The following is a 14,350-nucleotide window of genomic DNA, read 5'->3' as shown; positions in this document are numbered from 1 at the left end:
TTTCACATGACTGGGAATACAGATATGCATCGGTTGGTCACAGATACCTTTAAAAAAAGGTATGGGCGTGGATCAGAAAACCATTTGCATTTTACATTACATTTTACATTTTAGTCATTTAGCAGACGCTCTTACCCAGAGCGACTTACAGGGGGGTAGAAGGATTACTTTATCCTATCCCAGGTGTTCCTTAAAGAGGTGGGGTTTCAAATGTCTCCGGAAGGTGGTGAGTGACTCCGCCGTCCTGGCGTCGTGAGGGAGCTTGTTCCACCATTGGGGTGCCAGAGCAGCATTTGCCTCATGCAGCGCAACACATCTCCTTTGCATAGAGTTGATCAGGCTGTTGATTGTGGCCTGTGGAATGTTGTCCCACTCCTCTTCAATGGCTGTGCGAAATTGCTGGATATTGGCGGGATCTGGAATACGCTGTCGTACACGTCGATCCAGAGCATCCCAAACATGCTCAATGGGTCACATGTCTGGTGAGTATGCAGGCCATGGAAGAACTAGGACATTTTCAGCTTCCAGAAATTGTGTACGGACCCTTGCGACATGGGGCCGTGCATTATCATGCTGAAACATGAGTTGATGGCGGAGGATGAATGGCACGACAATGGCCTCAGGATCTCGTCACGATATCTCTGTGCATAGAAATTGCCATCGATAAAATGCAATTGTGTTTGTTGTCCATAGCTTATGCCTGCCCATACCATAACCCCATCGCCACCATGGGGCACTATGTTCACAATGTTGATGTCAGCAAACCGCTCGCCCACACGACGCCATCCATGCTGTCTGCCATCTGCCCGGTACAGTTAAAACCGGGATTCATCCGTGATGAACACATTCCTGCAGTCAGCATGCCAATTGCACGCTCCCTCAAAACTTGAGACATCTGTGGTATTGTGTTGTGTAACAAAACTGCACATTTTAGTGGCCTTTTATTGTCCCCACAGGTACAACTGTGTAATGATCATGCTGTTTCATCGGCTTCTTGATTTGCCACACCTTTCAGGTGGATGGATTATCTTGGCAAAGGAGAAATGCTCACTAACAGGGATGTTAACATAAGCTTTTTGTGCATATGGAACATTTCTGGGATCTTTTATTTCAGTTCATTAAATACTACTTGTCAGACACAGATAACGAAGGTTACGTATGTAACCACGGTTATGTGAGCTATATGGATCACTCCAATATATTGGTATCACTCCGCGGCGGAGGGATACATCCGAGGTGAGGATTTACAGATTTACTCCTGTGTACACTGTAGAGGATTGGAGTGATCCATATAGCTCACATAACCGTGGTTACATACGTAACCTTCGTTATGTTTCACTATATTGGATCACTCCAATATATTGGTATACCCGTACCAGATTTAGTCGGTGCTAGAGGGACCTGGCCAGCCAGCGGTGAAGTCCCAGCGTGGAACCGAGACGCAGGGGCCGTCAATGTGTAAGGGGGGTCCCGGCACAGTCCCCGGAAGAGGAGTCGACGCCCAGGACCGCTAAACCAACCGCAGAGGGAGGTGCCACATTTACCCGATAGTACCTAGCAAAGGTGCAAGAGGAAGCCCAGCTGGCCGCAGCACAGATATCAGCGAGGGGCACTCCTGTCAGTAGAGCCCAGGATGCAGCCACACCTCTTGTTGAATGTGCCACCACAGATCCCAGCACTGGCCTGCCAGCCAGGCGCTATGCTGTCGTAATCGTGTCCACGATCCAGTGAGAGAGCCTCTGCTTTGATAGCCCAGCCCACAGGACTCTCTCACCATAGCAGACAAAGAGCTGGTCTGTTGTTCTCACTGACCGTGTCCGCTCCACATAGGCAGCCAGTGCCCACACAGGGCACAGCATGCCGGAGGGAGGCCCAGACTCCCCCGCCACTGCCGGGTGGTCGTAAGCAGACAGGATAAAAGGGATGTTCACATGCCTGACTGACAGAAGGAATGAAGGGTTGGGCGGAGAGATATACTCCTCCCACCGGGGTCCATCCGGCAGCACTCAGAACTTTCCGAAAAAGCATGGAGTAATGGAAGTAATCGCTACCAAGAAAACCACCTTCATAGAGAGGTGTTTCAGGGAGGCAGACACCAATGGTTCGAAAAGCGGCTTTGCCAAAGCTGCCAAGACCACATCCAGATCCCAGCTCGCCATTGAGCAGGTCCTAGCTGGACGCAGGCGACGAACACCCTTCATAAACCTGAAGACCAAGGGATGGCACCCCACTGGCCTATCCATCCACCCCACATGGCAGGCAGAGTTAGCGGTCAAATACCCTCTCAGTGTAGAGGCTGCCAAGCCCTCATCCAAGCGAGATTGCAGGTATTGGAGGACATACTGCACCCTGCATGACTCGGGCACAACCTCAATACCAGTGCACCAAGAGCAGAACAACCGCCAGCGCAACTGGTATGTCGCGGTTGTAGCCGGTGCCCTTGCGCTCTGCATGGTGTTCATTATGCCCTCCTGTGGTCCTAACATGGACCATTGGTGCCGTTCAGCGGCCAAGCCCACAGACTGAGGCGGTGCGGTCTCGGATGCCACAGAGTTCCCCTGGCCTGAGACAGCAGGTCGGGTCTCAGGGGCAGTTGCCAAGGTGTCCCAGACAACAGGGATAGGAAATATAAATGTAATAGGAGAAGGCGCACCACTCCTGAGGGAGGGAGCTCGCCCCCAGCCTGAGCCCGAGCCTGGCCAACCCACTCGCGCATGGCCTCGCCAGGCGCAGGCGTACTGAGAACACCACACAAAACAGGCATCCAGTAGGGCACTCCACCGTCCTCTCCGCGTAGTTCAAACCCAGGCAGTGCATACACGAGGTATGCGGATCCCCAGGGGGGATGCCACCATCACACCTGTCACAAAGGGAAGCCATAAGCTCAGCCAACAAGGCCACGGAGTAGGGGTCCAACGCCTTGGGAGAACTTATGTCGTGACCCGCTTGTAGGAATAGGCACCCGGTGAGGGATAAATTACCCAGTAACTCTGCTAACGAAACACAAGTACGACAAACCAAGGGCGGAAAATACAGATCAACCGCTTGCAGCGAGTGGAGCACTCAAGAGGAGGGGCTGTCCATGTGGCCAGCTGCTCCAGGCTGCAAACAGCTAGTGAGTATACTTCCATGCAAGATATGCCACTTAATAGTGACTTACCAAGCTAATTTCAGAAAGTTTGTACCTCAAACCATACGGACGTCCACCTAGAAAATGAAAGAGAATGTGTGTCGCGGCCATGGGGTCTATATATAGGTGCAGACCCCAGCCGTGACACAGGTGTACACGGGAGTAAATCTGTAAATCCTTACCTCGGATGTATCCCTCCGCCGCAGAGTGATACCAATATATTGGAGTGATATAACTGATCATGTATACTGGTTGTTGGGGTGGGAGAGGCGTTGGGTGTTGGGTGTTGGGAGTCTGTCGGTGGCTTTTGATAGATTTTTTTCTCTATACAGGTTTCCATCCAACCTTTTTATGCAAGTAAAGTACATGTCGGATAAAAAAATGTCACAACAGGCGTGATGGAAACAGCTAATGTTTTCGGTCAACTTTCCAAAAGTCGTCAAAAGAAAATACGCTAGGTGGGTGTTTTTTGTGTCTGTAAAATGCATTATTCGAGAAATGGCAGTGGAAATGCTTTTATGCGCAAACATTGATATAATAACCATCATATCGAAGTAAGTGTGTTTGTGTGTGTGTGAGTGTATGTGTGTGTGTGTGTGTGTGTGTGTGTGTATGTGTGTGTTGGAGTGTCAGTGTAGTATGTGTGAGTGTGTGGGTATAGTCCAGTGAGTGTGCATAGAGCTGGTGCAAGAGAGTCATTGCAAATAAAAAGGGGGTCAATGCGAATCGGGAGCCTTTTGGTCCCAGACTTGGCGCTCCGGTACCGCTTGCCATGCGGTAGCAGAGAGAACAGTTATGACTTGGGTGGCTGGAGTCTTTGACCATTTTTAGGGCCTTCCTGTGACACCGCCTGGTATAGTGGTCCTGGATGGCAAGGAGCTCGGCCCAAGTGATGTACTGTGCCATACGCACTACCCTCTGTAGCACCTTATGGTCGAATACAAAGCAGTTGCCATACCAAGCAGTGATGCAGCCAGTCAAGATGCTCTCAATGGTGCAGCTGTATAACTTTTTGAGGATCTGTGGGTCAATGCCCAAACTTTTCAGCCTCCTGAGTGGGAACAAAAGTTATTTTTATGTGAACTATGTCATCACGCACAGCCTTTTATCCACAATAAGTCAATTTGATGGAAACACATCTCTGGTGGGAAAATGTGCATATTGTTTTTATGCAGATTTTAGAATATTTGCATGAAAATCGGATGGAAACCAATTGGATGGAAACCTAGCTACTGGTAGAAAAAAAGTTTGGTCCAAATCGGATGTTGGGCACTATATTTATTGAATATTATATGAATCCTATAAATTAAAATGGCCAATTTGGGTGCAGCCCCCCCATACACACACACACACACACTATATGTGATAATATGTCTTTAGAAAACTGTTATATAAAGTATTCCTATGTTGATACTATTAATCCTATAGTCTAGTATTTTACTTTAATTGAAACAGGTACATAGTAGGGGAGAGTGGGGTAAGTTGAGATATTTATTCAGCATCACTACATCAAGGGAAATATAATATTATTTCTAACAGTGTTGTGTTCGAGACTACCTAAAGCGAGACCGATTCAAGACCAAGACCAGAGCAAATCGAGTCAAGACCAAGACCGGAGGGGGGGGCGAGACCGAGTCGAGACCGGGAGGGGGACGGGGGGGTCTGAGACCGAGTGAAGACCGAGACCAGAAAAATGCGAGTCCAATTCAAGACCATGATTGTAATTTTGTCAAATCGCCACAATAATAAGAGTTCAAAATGTCCAGTATTTCTGTGTTCATATTTCAGAAGAACATATCGATTCTTTAAACATTCAGAATGGTGAAAAAATGCATGCTGAGGGCAAATAGAGCCACTCTACAAATTATGAATAACCCAAATACAGTGGGGAACAACGAGGGCCTTCTACACCTTCAGAGAAGGTCTAAGGATTTATAAAAAATTATATATATACAGTGCCTTCGGAAAGTATTCAGACCCCTTGACTTTTTCCACATTTTGTTACGTTACAGCCTTATTCTAAAATTGATTAAATAAAAAAATGTCCACAGCAATCTACACACAATACCTCATAATGACAACTCGAAAACAGGTTTTTAGAAATGTTTGCAAATGTATAAAAATTAAAAACAGAAATACCTTATTTACATAAGTATTCGGACCCTTTGCTATGAGATTTGAAATTGAGCTCAGGTGCATCCTGTTTCCATTTACCATCCTTGAGATGTTTCTACAACTTCATTGGAGTCCACCTGTGGTAAATGTAATTGATTGGACATGGTTTGGAAAGGCACACACCTGTCTATATAAAGTCCCTCAGTTGACAGTGCATGTCAGAGCAAAAACCAAGCCATGAGGTTGGAGAAATTGTCCATAGAGCTCCGAGACAGGATTGTGTCGTAGGCACATATCTAGGGAAGGGTACGAAAACATTTATGCAGCATTGAAGGTCCCCAAGAACACAGTGCCCTCCATCATTCTTAAATGGAAGAAGTTTGGAACCACCAAGACTCTTCCTAGAGCTGGCCGCCTGACCAAACTGAGCAATCGGGGGAGAAGGGCCTTGGTCGGGAGGTGACCAAGAACCCAATGGTCACTCTGACAGAGCTCTAGAATTCCTCTGTGGAGATGGGAGAACCTTCCAGAAGGACAACCATCTCTGCAGCACTCCACCAATCAGGCCTTTATGGTAGAGTGGCCAGACGGAAGCCACTCCTCAGTAAAAGGCACATGACAGCCCGCTTGGAGTTTGCCAAAAAGCACCTATAGACTCTCAGACCATGAGAAACAAGATTCTCTGGTCTGATGAAACCAAGATTGAATTCTTTGGCCTGAATGCCAAGCGTCACGTCTGGAGGAAACCTGGCACAATCCCAGGGACTGGGAGACTAGTCAGGATTGAGGCAAAGATGAACGGAGCAAAGTACAGAGAGATCCTTGATGAAAACCTGCTCCAGAGCGCTCAGGACCTCAAACTGGGGCAAAAGTTCACCTTCCAACAGGACAACGACCCTAAGCACACAGCCAAGACAACACAGGAGTGGCTTCGGGACAAGTCTCTGAGTGTCCTTGGGTGGCCCAGCCAGAGCCCGGATTTGAACCCGATCTAACGTCTCTGGAGAGACCTGAAAATAGCTGTGCAGCGACGCTCCCCATCCAACCTGACAGAGCTTGAGAGGATCTGCAGAGAAGAAACTAACTGTAAGTCGCTCTGGATAAGAGCGTCTGCTAAATGACTAAAATGTAAATGTAAAATGTAAGAATTGGAGAAACTCCCCAAATACAGGTGTGCCAAGCTTGTAGTGTCATACCCAATAAGACTTGAGGCTGTAATCGCTGCCAAAGGTGCTTCAACAAAGTACTGAGTAAAGGGTCTGAATACTTATGTAAATGTAATATTTCCGTTTTTTATTTTTTATAAATTAGCAAACATTTCTAAAAACCTGTTTTTGCTTTGTCATTATGGGGTAATGTGTGTATATTGATGAGGGGAAAAAACAATTTAATCAATTTTAGAATAAGGCCGTAACCTAACAAAATGTGGAAAAAGTCAAGGGGTCTACACAACCATGAGAGCTGCATGCTCTTGCTGCCTGCAGATGAGATTCCGTTGAAACTAGGCTATGTGTGCCGTGCTCATGTGAATATATTTCACGTGCTTTGCGATTGTGTAGGCTACTTTGTGCATGATTTCTATATTGTACTACATAATTGATTAGTCGTATACCTCCACTACACTACTTTGATACACATCAGTGGGGAAGGGATTAAGACGCCAGTATACACAATGCCCACTGAAAAAGAAGTGGGTATATGGTCTGGTGCAATGTTCTCTCTGAACTGTGTGCGCAGGCGCGCAGTAGCCAGAGACTACCACGCAGCTCCCCCAGGACTGCAACACAGAATAAATATCAGCCCACCGAGAGAAGCACGAGATTGAACTTCACTCAACTTTCTAGAGCAGAGGTCACCAACCAACCGGTCGATTGCGAAGGCATTCCTAGTTGATCGCCAAACATTTCTGTAAAAAACAACAACGATAAAGCCTTTTGTTCTCAGGCTGTCAGGCTGTTGGCGCTAGGTGCACCCGATTCAGCTGCCCTGCGTGCCGGTTAGGCGAACTGTTGCCATTTTGAACCATTTTATGTGTCTGAAGGTACAAACTCTGCCTTCCCGGGGGGCCCGGAGAGCAAACCAAGTGCACTATAATTGTACCGCTGGGCAATCGGATGGCTCAGATTACGGCGTCTGCGGTAATGTAGCAGGCATAAAAGAAAGCTATAGCAAAATTAATACTGGGATAATTCAAAACCATGACTAGAGAGAGACTGTCAACTTAAACAGCAAAGAGCTGCAGTTTGTATGAGTGAGTTCATGTTTAAATTCTTACTCAGCACTGTCAACACTTTGTATTCAACACAAGTACTTACATAAAATGTGAGTTCTTCCAATTTCCACAGCGCTACAACAAGCATTGCAGCAGTAATGAATGAATAGAAAAGTGTATCAATAGGCTTGCGTTGTTGTTATTATTAGTGGCTTGGGTCTTTTTTAAGATCGAGGAATATTTCACTTTCTCTGTTCATAGGAGTAACAACATGAATTTGTGCAGGAGGCAGCTAAAATAATGCTGTGCGACCCGGAGTTCGCCATCAGCTGGAAGACAGTGTCGCTTTTTGGTCAGTGTCAGTTCGGGAACGTGAGAGCCGAGGGATGTTGAGAGGCGGACGCTCAGTCTGCTGCTCTCTCCCTCCGCTGAGACTGCCCACAGATGCAGGCACCATGCCCACAGATGCAGGCACCATCAGCCCAGTAAAATACAAATAAAAAGACAACTATTTAAATATATGCTCACTCAGCTGTGCCTCACAAGTAATACAACAACGGATCTATTACCGGTGTGATCATTTAGCCTACTTCAAATTTTGAAATATAATGTAATGACCCAGCTGGGTCATAAAGTAAAAGAGAGACGGGCACCAGGTGTACAGGCAGAACACAGGTTTATTCCTAAATGGGCTATTGTTCAGGCCACAACCCACGCCGCTAAACCTCGAACATACACAAATAGAACATGTCAAATGAAGGGTCCCGAACAGAAGAGAGAGAGATGAGACCGTAACCCCTATTTAATCATCCCCAAAATCCCGCGGGATTACCCATCATACCCCCCAACCTTTCCATCTGTCCTGGCATATTTAACCCCTGCTAGTACCCATGAGAACGATAACACATCCATGAACACAGAACACAATACAGGGTCGTTACATAGCCCCCTCCTTTCTAAACCCTAGCCCCTAGGGTTACAAAACAAAATCCTTAAAACGACCCGGAGGTCGCATCAGTCTCTGGTGCCTCCCCTTGACTCTCACTGGTGGACCCCCAGAACACTCATCTGCCCCAATGTCATTTCCAGCACCCCCCGAAGAGGCAGCCCCCGTCCCAGGCTCAGCTTGCATTAGAGTCTCCTCGCTAGACTGTCCCCGTGTGCTCACATCAGAGTCCTCACTTCCATTCCCTACCGTTTTCCTCCCTCTGTAGGGCGCCAATCGGTCCCGGTGGACCACCACCTTCCTGCCCCGTGGGGAACCTCCACCCGACGTCACCTCCCCACTCTCTCTATCACCAGGCACGGCCCCACCCAGGCACTGTCCAGCTTTGGGCACCGCCCCTTCTTGCGCGTGGGGTTGTGAAGCCACACGCGTTCTCCCGCTCCAAAGTGCCTCCCCAGCGCGTGAGTCATAGTGGCGCTTTTGGCGCATTCCTGCGTTCTCGAGTTGCTCTCTTGCGAAGGTGTGAGCCGCTTCTAACCGGTTCTGCAGTCGACGAACATAGTTCGGGCCAGGCAAAACCCCCGCTGTCGTTATCAGGAGGGTGGCCAAACGTCAGTTCGGCTGGGGTGCGCAACTCACGACCTAACATTAGTAGCGCTGGGGAGCACGCAGTCGATTCCTGAACAGCCGACCTACATGCCATGAGAATAAACGGTAAGTGGGTGTCCCAATCTCTCTGGTGTTTTGAGGTAACGATAGCCAGCTGTTGTGCTAATGTTCTGTTAAATCTTTCCACCAGCCCATCACTCTGGGGGTGAAGCGGAGTAGTGCGCGTCTTCTCCGCGCCTAACCGTCTACACAACTCTGAGAACACCCGTGACTCAAAGTTTCTCCCTGGTCGCTGTGTATAGACTGTGGCACCCCGAACCGACTGATTATTCCCCCTACCAATGCATCAGCTACTGTTTCTGCCTCCTGGTCTGGGAGAGCGTAAGCCTCTGGCCACTTGGTGAAGTAGTCCATAGCAGTTAGAATCCACCTGTTACCGCTGTCTGTGATTGGAAACGGTCCAACTATGTCTACCCCCAGTCTCTCCATGGGCTCCCCTACTGGGAATTGTTGTAGGAGGGCGTGTGACTGACCTGGAGGTCCTTTCTTAGCAGCACACTCATCGCACTGCCTGCAAAAGTCCTCCACATCCCTCCTGTGCCTGGCCCAATAGAAGCCTTTACGTACGCGCTTTAACGTTTTGGAGACCCCAAAATGCCCTGCGCCTACTCCCCGTGAAGCTGCTGTAACACGCTCCCTTGCAGCCTTTTGGGAACCACTACCTGCCACGTCATTTCTCCAGTAGCTGGCTTTTTCCACCCCCTCTGGAGCACTCCTCAGCCACTCTAAGGACTGAGAATTTAGCCCAGAGTCCTTTGGTGACTGGTGATAGAGGGGCTACTTCCCCCCCATGGCGGTCGTCTTCTCTCTTCCACCCACCCCCAGCACAGGACGCAGCTCTGCGTCCTCCTCCTGGCGACGCCTCCACTCCCCGACGTCCGCAGCCTCAAGCTCCCGGCACTCTGTCACCCTCAGCTGACTCACCGTGGCGGTGACTCCCTCCTCCATGCACAGTTCCCTCTCTCGCTCCACCCGTTTGGCGCAGTACCCACAGCCGTCCTCAGCACACGGGCGGCGGGACAAGGCGTCTGCATTGCTGTGGCGAAGGCCGGCCCTGTGCTCCACCTGGAAGTCGTAGGGTTGCAGCTCCTCCAACCAGCGGGCGATCTGACCCTCTGGCTCCTTGAAGGAGAGAAGCCACTGCAGGGCGGAGTGATCCGTCCGCACCACAAACGGCAGGCCCCCAAGTAGTACTTGATGGCGTACTGCTGCCACGACAGCCAAAAGCTCCCTCCTTGTCACGCAGTAGCGTTTTTCAGCCTTATCAAAAGTTCTGCTGTAATAAGCTACTACGTGCTCCCCGTCAGAACCACGCTGAGCCAGCACGGCCCCCCAAGCCCTCATTGCTTGCATCGGTGTCCAGAATAAACGGACGGTTTGGGTCTGGTGAGGACAGGACAGGGGCCTCCACCAGGGGCACGTTTGAGGGCCTCAAACGCCCGCTGGTGCTCTTCGGTCCACTGAAAGACAGTGTCCTTCTTGAGAAGGTGGTTCAAAGGAGCTGCTATCCCCGCAAACCCTTTCACAAACCTACGATAGTAGGATGCCAGACCCAGGAAGCTCTTAACCTCTTTTTTTTTCCTTTGGAATTGGCCACCCCCTCACAGCCTCCACTTTGTCTGGCAACGTGCTGATACCCTCACCACCCAGCTGATGACCCAGGAACGCCAACTCCCTTTGCATGAAATGGCACTTTTCCGGGTGTAATTTTAGCCCCGCCCCGAGATCCTCTCCAGCACTCGCCTAAGTGCCCCCAGTGCCCCCTCAAACGACGTGCCGTGTACCAATATGTCGTCTAGGTACACGACACACTCGTCTCTCGGAACCCCCGCCAGCACTCTGTCCATGAGCCTCTCAAAGGTGGCAGGAGCATTACAAAGCCCGAAGCACAGCACCTTGAACTGCCAATGGCCCCTATCCGTGGAGAAGGCCGTTTTCACGTGCCCCAGGCGAGAGGGGCACCTGCCAGTAGCCACTGCGCAGATCAAGGGAAGAGAACCACGAGGACCCTCTGACGTGGTCTAGCGACTCATCGATCCTCGGTATGGGGTAAGAGTCTTTAATGGTGACAGAATTTAGGCCCCTGTAGTCCGCACAAAACCTAAGTTTACCCCCTTTCTTAGGCACCATGACGACCGGCGCGGACCACGGGCTATCTGATGGCTCAATGAAATCAGCCCGCAACATGTCAGCAATAGCTGTGGCTGCTGCTTCCCTCTTGGCAAGGGGAATGCGACGGGGCCAATTTTAATGGGTTGGTTGTCCCCAGTGTCGATGTCGTGCTGAACCAGGTGCGTTTGCCCTACCTCATCTTCCCCCAAGCGAAGCTATCTTTAAAGTCAAACAGCAGCTGCTTTAATTGTCTCTGTTGTCCCTCGTCCAGACCTTGACAGTTTTTCAGCCACACAGCCTCAACGGGCGTCGATAACTTCCTCCTTCCCCCGTCGGGCTGATGGGGAGAAGGAGCCAGTGTGTTTTGGGCTACTGGGATGCCTGTGCTTGCACCATTATGGGGAGTGAAGGTCGTTGCCGCCGGAGACAGCTGCTGGGATGGAACAACGACCAAGGGAGCAGCCGGGACGACCAGTGGAGTTTCGGCAAGCTTGGAGGAAGACGGAGGGACAGCCCTGCCCCCCTGCTGGCCCTCCCGTAGGCGACATTCCCACTGTGGGCCCCCCGACAGCCTCAAAGTGCCCGAAGCTAAGTCCAACTGAGCTCCACAGTTTTTCAAAAAGTCCATTCCCAGTATACAGGGGGTCCTGTACCGCTGCTACCCACACCGGACACCCCACAGTTCTCCCCCCCACAGTCACAGACACCCGACACTTCCCTAACATGGGGGCTAGCTCCCCCGTGACAGTCCGTAGCTGGACAAAGGTCGGCTCCACCCGCACCCCAACAGGTAGTATGTCTGGTCTCACCAGGGTTACTGTAGAGCCCGTGTCGACCAGGGCCAAACATTCCACCCCCTCTACCTTGACGATGACATTGCAGAAGTCCCCAATGGTGGTACGTCCCACCACAACTACCGGACAAGGAAACACGGTGGCCGCTACACCCTGGGGAAGCAGGTCCCCACCCTCTTGCCTGCACTGCTGGGTACATCTTCTGCTTACTGTGGGTTCGGGGGCGGAGGAATGGGCCCGCGCTGCCCCCTGCGCGAGAACCCGCTGTCGTTTCCCTGTTGACTGGAGAATCTGCCACACTCCCGCTGAATGTGGCCAGTCTGGCCACAACCCCAGCAGACAATGGAAGTTGAGCTGACACTGCGATGTTGTCTGGAGCCCTTCTCAATGACAAGCGAAGCGGTCTTGACTAACCCTCCCAACTCGTCGACCCACTCTGGTTTGGTGACCCCCAGCACCCCGGCCGCCGCTGCTCTCACCTCTGGTTGACTGGCAACCTCCACTCTCACTCCCTCACCCCCAGATCAGCTCCCTCTTCCTGGCTATCTCCACTGCAGCCCGCAGAGATGCTGGGTCCGACATCTGCACATGCTTACCCAGTTCGGTGGGGAGAGCGCTCTAATGAAACTGTCCCGTGCCAGCTGCGTCTTGCACCCCAATCGACATATTTGCATAAGCCCGCCTGGTCAGGCTCAGAATATCACTTGCCAACGCCTTTAATGATTCCCCCTGAAGTCTCTTTTTTGTTATTCAGTTCAATCCGCAGCATGTTGGGCTGTGCATCGCTGCCGAAACGGCCCCCCAATGCCTCCACTAGCGCACCGTAGTCGCCCTCTCGTCCGGGGCTAGCGTTAGCAGGCATTCCGACGCCTCCTCTGACAGGCTCAGGGCAAGCTGTAACCCTTTCGTCTCGTCAGACCACCTCCCGGCTCTAGCCAACAACTCGAATTGAGTGAAAAAAACTTCCCATTTACCTTGTCCATTGAACTTTGGAAGTTTAGCCGCTACCGTGGCTAATGGCAATAGGGCGCTGCCATCTCTGTTTACATAAGGAGGTCCAGCCATTTCCGCACGCGGTGACGTCGATATCTCCGTCGCCGTGACGTCTGTTCTGGTCGAGCCGGTTTGAAGGAAAACCCGCCCGTTCTGCCATCTTGCTGACTGACAATTTAACTCCCGCCATGTGGCTCTCCAGCTCTTCTACAGCCGTCATCGCCTGACCCTCCCGACCGGGTACACCCGAGCCCACAACGGCCACTTTGTCCGACTCTTCCTTAACTTTCCGCCTCGCCCCGATCATCCTGACCGTAGATGCGAGTCACGCTAAAGCTAACCACGGCCTATACTGAAACAGCTAACTCGCCTAATCTCGATCTATCCCGTCGTTCGAAAGCACTTCTGACACCAATGTAATGACCCAGCTGGGTCATAAAGTAAAAGAGAGACGGGCACCAGGTGTACAGGCAGAACACAGGTTTATTCCTAAATGGGCTATTGTTCAGGCCACAACCCACGCCGCTAAACCTCGAACATACTGTGATGTCACGAGAGGCTGTGTCCTGGAGGGACGTTACATCCCCCTGAGGTGGCTGCAAACCCAGACAGCTATGGCTCCATCTGCTGGTATGGTCGGGAACTCCAACCCTCTGTGGCCAATCTTCCCACGCAGCTGAAACCAATCAGGGGCTGATAGGCTGGGGTTGTTTTGGAAGGGAGGAGACACGGTCTGGAGGGTGGGCTCGGGGAAGAAGAGAATTGTGTTATAATTTCGTTAGTTGCCGAAGACCTTTAATAAAAATCCTTGTTTTGGTTGAACCTGGACTCCTTGCACTACTTGGGCAACCCCGCTGGAAGCGGTAGCCTCTCGTGGCATCACAGATGGTGGAGAATACGGGCACGCTCAAGCGTTAATAGTGCATGTCAGAGGAGGATACCGAAGGTTTGATCACCCAGTTTTCCAAGTTGGCCGTAGGCTCCCCGCCGACTGAAATGGAGGACATATTGAAAGCCCTTGTTGCTGGCCAGCAAGCCCAGATGCAAGCAAACGTGGCTCTCTTGGAGGAGCAAAAGAAAGCCAACCTTCTGAAGGCAGAGGAATTGCAGTTGCAGAGACAGAGGGTGGTCCAAAATACCCGCCCAATAAAGGCAAGTGACTTTATATCTAAGATGGGAGCTACCGATGACATTGAGGCATACCTGCATGCATTTGAGGCCACGGCCACTAGGGAAGCCTGGCCCAAGCAACAGTGGGTTGGTCTGTTAGCCCCCTTCCTAACCGGGAAGCGCTGAATGCTGTCCGGGACCTGGGCCCTGACCAGGTTACTGACTATGATGCCCTGAAGTCTGAGATCCTCAGCAGATATGGACTCACA

Source organism: Coregonus clupeaformis, chromosome 31, assembly GCF_020615455.1.
Source record: "Coregonus clupeaformis isolate EN_2021a chromosome 31, ASM2061545v1, whole genome shotgun sequence".
Classification (NCBI taxonomy): Eukaryota; Metazoa; Chordata; class Actinopteri; order Salmoniformes; family Salmonidae; genus Coregonus; species Coregonus clupeaformis.
The sequence above is the reverse complement of the archived record's forward strand: the minus strand, read 5'-3'. Positions refer to the sequence as shown.